We start from the raw sequence: 6,635 nt of genomic DNA, 5'->3' as shown, positions 1-6,635 counted from the left end.
CATTAACAAAACATCAGATTGGTTTCCTTAATAGTGGCGTAAAATTCTAAAAACGCTAAGCAATAAAAAAAATCTTCCATTGTTAAGAAGAGACGCTTAGTGAAGCAATCAGGTCGGTTCATAGGTCCTTTGCTGGCTGTGGCTTTACCATTACTAACCGGGCTCTTGACTAATCGCTAATGGAGTATGCTGAGAAAATGTACCTAGTTCCTAAACAGGATTTAGACCGTTTACAGCAAAACTCTGAGCGAAATTTACATAAACAATCCTCTATTACCAACCAACTTGATGCTGAAATTGCTGATATTCTTGAAAGAAAAGATTTAAATGATGGTGAAAAGTTATATAGATATACATCATTTTTACAAAAGTACTTGGTGCATGCTAAACAGAACGAGAGAGAAAAGCTAAGTTTAACACTTTTAATGCCTCCTAGAGAATCTACAACAGCTACAACTCAAGATCGTTCTAGAAATGCTGATATATCTAACACAACTGATGTTATGATCCAGGAAGTTATTAATAATGTCAACCCCCACTTTAGGAAAAATGCTGAATTGCTACTCAGTAACAGTCTAAACATACTGTGGATTGGAATGAAAAAGGGGAACTCAAAATGGCCGCTGTGCAGTGGCGGGGTCATAATGTGCAGTGGGTGGGGCTAACTGGTCACGTTATCTGTAGACAAACCCATAGCTCTGCCCACCTGTCAACTTGACGTTTGTACTGCCTATAAACTACTCCTCTCCACCGGCGACTCCTATTGTTGCCGGTGGAAAGGCATTTCAGAGTGGTTAGTTGCCTGCAGTAGCAGAGATCTATTGTGAGCGCCTAAATTGCTCAGTGGGACATTAGCTTCAGGGTCGGCTAATGAGCCAATGCAGGATTGCAAGCATATGCTATTATTTACTTGCTCTCATACTTGCATATTGCAGTGGCCTAAGCTAACATAGTCATGCAGAAAAAATGTGTAAATACACTGTCACTATGTACCTGTGACGAAGAAAAGAACAAGCAGTCTCTTATCAGCCACTGATTATTGTGTGTATAATGGAAAAAGTAAATGCCTTTTTTTCTATACAGCAGTTACACATAAATGTGCTTCATAAACGGAAGCTGACACCTTTACATGACGTGTGGGCTCATCCCGGGCATTTTGTCACCTGAGGAGGCAATGCTTAACCATCCCATCTGTAGTTTGGTTGGTGTGGGGTTTTTTCCTCAGGAGAATGAGCTGTTATCTCTGTGCCTTTTACAACTACCCTGCAATTTAGAAATTGGCAATAGTCCAACAAAGCATGGAAGCCTGCCTTTATAAGCCTGACCTACGTGTGCTCCTGCTAGGTCCTGAGAATGGAAGTCAGCTGTTACTATGTGGTCAGCTATACTAAGAATAACAGTATTGTAGTCTTTTGCGTGTTATTCTGGATAATTGGAACTGGTTCAAACTGGGCTAACACTAGCCATGAGGCATTGATTGGACATATAGCCTTTCTTGATGTTGAAACCTAAGTTTAACCAGTTATATAATTGTTTGAAGTTTGTGTTATGGTATTGTTGTAATAATAATGCACTTTGAGTGTCTTTCATTTCATTCTGCCGCTATAACACCCCAGTTAATAAAGTTAAAGATTACCCAGTCTTTACAATATCCTCCATAGGACGATATACAATCTAGATATATACAGGAACTAAGCAATAGTCTCAAAATAGCAACAATATAGGGAACAATCCTCTTCCTGTAAGACTCAACAGTTCTGTAGTTTACATTTATACCCTGGCAGCCTAGAGAGACATAGATTTACATAAAACAACCAGTAACACCTTAAAGGAACAGTAACACCAAAAAATGAAAGTGTATAAATGTAACTAAAATATAATGTGCTGCTGCCCTGCACTGGTAAAAGTTGTGTGTTTGCTTCAGAAAGTCTACTATAATTTATATAAATAAGTTGCTATGTAGCCATGGAGGCAGCCATTCAAAGGAGAAAAGGCACAGGCACATAGCAGATAACAGATAAAACACTATTGTATTCTACAGAACTTATCTGTTACCTGCTATGTAACCTGTGCCTTTTCTCCTTTTTTCCAGCTTGAATGGCTGCCCCCATGGCTACACAGCAGCTTATTATATAAATTATAGTAGTGTTACTGTAGCAAACACACCAGTTTTACCAGTGCAGGGCAACAGTGCATTATATTTTTATTACTTGAAAGCTCTTTCATTTTTTGGTGTTACTGTTCCTTTAAAGTGAAAACCTTGGTACGAATTGCATTTGACTCCTGTATATCTGTACAAGAAGTAAACCATTCTATTCTAGCTTATCTGTTATTTGCTATGTAAATGCATGCACTACGAGCATTAGTAAATGGCCCCCTCAGATAATTGACAGGACAGAAAGTATATGAGAGCAGCGACAGGGTATGGGGGTAGTGCACAGTAGGCCCCTCAAATCAGTGGGCCATAGGCAAATGCCTCAATTGCTTATTTAGTATAGTGGTCCTAGGTGCACCCTTTAGGGAATATATATATATATATAGGGAACCAAAACGCTGTAATACAGATACTTTTCTTACCATCCATGATGTATAAAGGACACATCTGAAGAAAAGGAAGGAGTTCTGATCTATAAAACATAATACAAAAGTACAAATATATGTAATAAATATATAGTGAGACCCTGATTTTACGTTTTCTTTGTGGTCCCACCAGTTTATAATACATTTTAGTGGGTGCTTTTCCCTAAGTTTACATAATGTTGTCAGTGGTTTTACAATGTTTTCCTATTGCTCCCGAAAAAATTGCTCTTTGTCCTCTATGAATGTTATTAATAAAATAAAAAGGTTTCAAATACTGACCAGATGCATGCTTCTGTTAAATAGTCAAATCTAACCATTATGCACCTTATACAGCCATGCACAAATCACTTATTGCTTTAGGTTGTGCATGTGACCTAAAAAAACATAAAATGGGGGTTCTACTGTATTTCACTGTAGGGGCACTTTATTTAATATATAAATCCATTTTACAACGTTAATGCAACACAATACACTCCAGTGCAGTTTACAACCTCCGACTACAGTGGGCGGTGTCGGATGGGGGCCCCCCACTCCAGTCTCAACCTCCTCCACAATGAGGCCGCCATTGCCACTAGCCCCACCACGTGTAGGTTCTGCCTACCTTCGTCCATGTGGCCACAAGGATTGGCAAGTGGGTGGTGAAGTTTCAAGAGGAGATCAGGCCTGGGTCATCAGGGATCACTGTTTTTTTGCCCTGCCAGCCCAGTCCAACCCTGACAGGAGGTATGATGGGCACAGCTAAATGATATCACTTTGTTTCCACAATCAGTGTCTTTATCTGAAAATCTATGAGTTAATTTCATTATCTATTTATCATGTATCTAATGAGTCAGTGCTGTATTCTTAAATTACCATTACAAGAAAAAAGCAGAATCAATGTAGAAAGGAAAAAAGTCCCCCATATGTTAATCATTTTCTAATTCCTCCATATACTTCATGTTATCACAGCCCTTCATATAAATAATCATATTTATATATAATCATATAATCATAAGCACAATGTTAAAAAAAATTAAGTTAAAATGACCATTCAGTCTATAACAATATATATACTGTGATACTAATATCTACAGTTAGTACTAGTGGTTGTATATATAGTGTATGTATGTGAGTGTATAGATTGGTAGGTGTGGGTTAAGTGTGCTGGGTTTACTTGGATGGGTTGAACTTGATGGACACTGGTCTTTTTTCAACCCTATGTAACTATGTAACTATATATATATATATATATAGAGAGAGAGAGAAGAGAGAGAGAGGGATGTTCTTAGAACCTTGGAAAAGGACATGGAAATGGATATATTGATTTTAAGGGAGATTTAATTAATGCATAACTTCTTTTGATTTCAAGTTATTTTTTGTCAGTACTAGAACTACCATGGGCACGAGGTTTGCCCCAAGCTTTGCCCAGTGATGGAGTACTGAGAGGATATAGCTAGGGATCTTTTTTACATAGAAAAGGTCAGAGAACAAAAGGCCACCCTTTTAGAATTAAGGAACTGAACGTTCAGATTATGTTATTAGCTTTAAGAATGGCTTGGATGATGTCTTGGCATAATGTCAGTGGCCTAATAATGATTTTAAGGACCATGGGTATTAGTGTCTGAAGTAGGAACCAAGGAGAAGACTGGCTGGCAAATAAGTAGGCAGTAGTTTTATTCATCAAAGCAAACATAAAAGGCACTGCCACATAAAGGGCAAGGCAGGGAGAAAGTGCAAGGACAGCAAAGCAATGGAGCACCTACCCTACAGAGTGAAAAGCAGCAAATGGACCAACAAACTGGCCGAGGACATAAGTGGGCTTTTAATATTTGAATTTTACACAAACTAGGCATGCTGAATCATGTCCCCTCCTGGCAGATCAATAGCATCTAGTAGGCTTGCAGTGTGGTACTCAGCATGGTCATTATATGCTGCCCTAACACCGGACTTGACGCCTTTATTTTACACCACTTCAGACCTTGCGTAATCCATTAAAGTCAGTGGGAAAATTAAAGCGACAAATAAATCAGAAAAAAGGAGAAAAATGTGATGGATGATCCCTTAGCATTTCAAATAGCTGCTTCTGCTCTACACTGGATTTTTGCACATAGGTGCAAAATCACTAAAAATAATTGAAAATCTTTTCATAAGTATGCAGTTTTTTACACATTAATGTGTGGTTTATTTGGTGGATTTTTTAGACAGCATGACAAATATGCCCATTAGTGTTTGTGTACAGGGCCACCATCAGAAACTTTGGGGCCCCACAAAAGTTATTTATATGGGGCCCCCCATTAACACAAGTGCGCAGTACCAAAATATTGGCCATGCCTCTTGTGTGTGCAATAGAAACAGCTGATGTTACTCTATAATAAACAGTTCCTTTATAGAGTTCCATTGATTAATGTACTAATAAGTCAGTCAGTTTATTGGGCGTCAGTAGAGTTTGCCCTAAGTTTAATAGAGACGGAAAGGTAAAAACCCGAAAAAGGCACACAGCTCTCTCCTCTCTCCTGCTCCACCCTCCCTCAAGAATGCTAAGAACTCCATCCCCCCCTTAGGAATGTGTGATCTGAGCCAATCAGCAGGAAGCTTCCTCATAGTCTTACAAACTGAGCATGTACACCGGTCTTGGTCTTGGTGCAGGAGCGAGGCATTATGGGAACTTTCTTTACACAGCTCAGCGTTTTTTTTTCCTATGAGGTTTCTGATCATCTGAACGGGAGAAATATGAGGAGACTTAAGGGCACTATTGAGACAACTGAATGAATGCCTGCAGCTAGATATTAACTCTTTATTAGCAATTCCTTCTCCTTTAACCCCTTCCCACCTACCTGCCCCTGCTCTGCGCTGTCATTGCCTGATATGGAAGTTACGTACGTTTTTGCATACATTACGTAAACTGTGTAAGTTTAGGGGCCCAGTGATGTTGCTGTGGGGCCCTACTAGTCAGTAGTAGTTAATACAAAAAGTACAAAATAATGAATGTGCTTATAAGTTACAGTAGTATTTTAATTGGAGGATCAGTGGAGTCTATATGTAAGTAACATAAGTTTATTTGAAAGTAATGTAAGTTTTTGCACAAGTTATGTAAATTGTGTAAGTGTAGGGGCCCAATAACCAGTCATTTCCACTGCTGGAAAGTTCATGCAGGAGACGCTGATATACTTTAGTAAATTGATCCCAGTATAAACAGCTGATGCTACTCTATTATAAACAGTTCATATAAATAGTTAAAATGAATAATAAAGTGCTAATAAGTTAGTCAGTTCATTGAGGGCAGTGGAATTTACCTTAAAGGAGAATGAAAGGTAAAAACTTAGTAAGCTTTATCAGAAAGGTCTATGTAAATACAGCCATAAGCCCTCATAGAAACACTGAACTGAGTCCTCTATCAAAAGAAACACAGGATTTCTTGTCTACGTTTTTGTAAACATGTTGTTGGGGTGTCTGACTTCCTCTCTTACAAAAATCCTTAATTCCAGTGGCCAGAGTCTACACAGTTCATTCCTCTCTTCCCTCTCCTGCTCCCCCCTCCCATATGAATGCTAAGAACTCCCTCCTCCCTCCCTTAGGAATGTGTGATCTCAGCTAGACTTCAAACAGAAAGCTATTTAAAATGGCAGCTGCTGTCTCAAGCAAATGGAGAAAGCTTCTAGGGCTCTTTACTCAGGTATGGCAATGCTTTCTGCAGCATAAATATATTGTTCTAGGTGGCACTAATATGGTGAATCTATTGGCAGTAAAATGCCATAATGACTTTCCTGTTCCTTTAAGTTTTTTAATTCATTGGGGGTCAGTGGGGTTTGTCCCTGTAAAGCTTCTTTGCACTGTCTGCTTAATATGCAAGTTACTTAAGTTACATAAGGTACACAAGTTACGTAGCTTTCTAAGCAGTTTTTGTGGAAGTTACTGGAATAACTTTATGCGTAACTTACATAAATTGCGTAACTTTCACAATGTGACTGGGCCCCCTTAAGAAAGAAGATTTTACTGGGATTTCACGGGGCCCAGTACCCCCTCTACACCCCCTGATGGCAGTCCTGTATTTGTATGTGAGCTTATCAATAGGTTTG

This window comes from Xenopus tropicalis, chromosome 1 (genome assembly GCF_000004195.4).
Source record: "Xenopus tropicalis strain Nigerian chromosome 1, UCB_Xtro_10.0, whole genome shotgun sequence".
Taxonomy (NCBI): Eukaryota; Metazoa; Chordata; class Amphibia; order Anura; family Pipidae; genus Xenopus; species Xenopus tropicalis.
Note: the sequence above shows the minus strand (reverse complement) of the source record.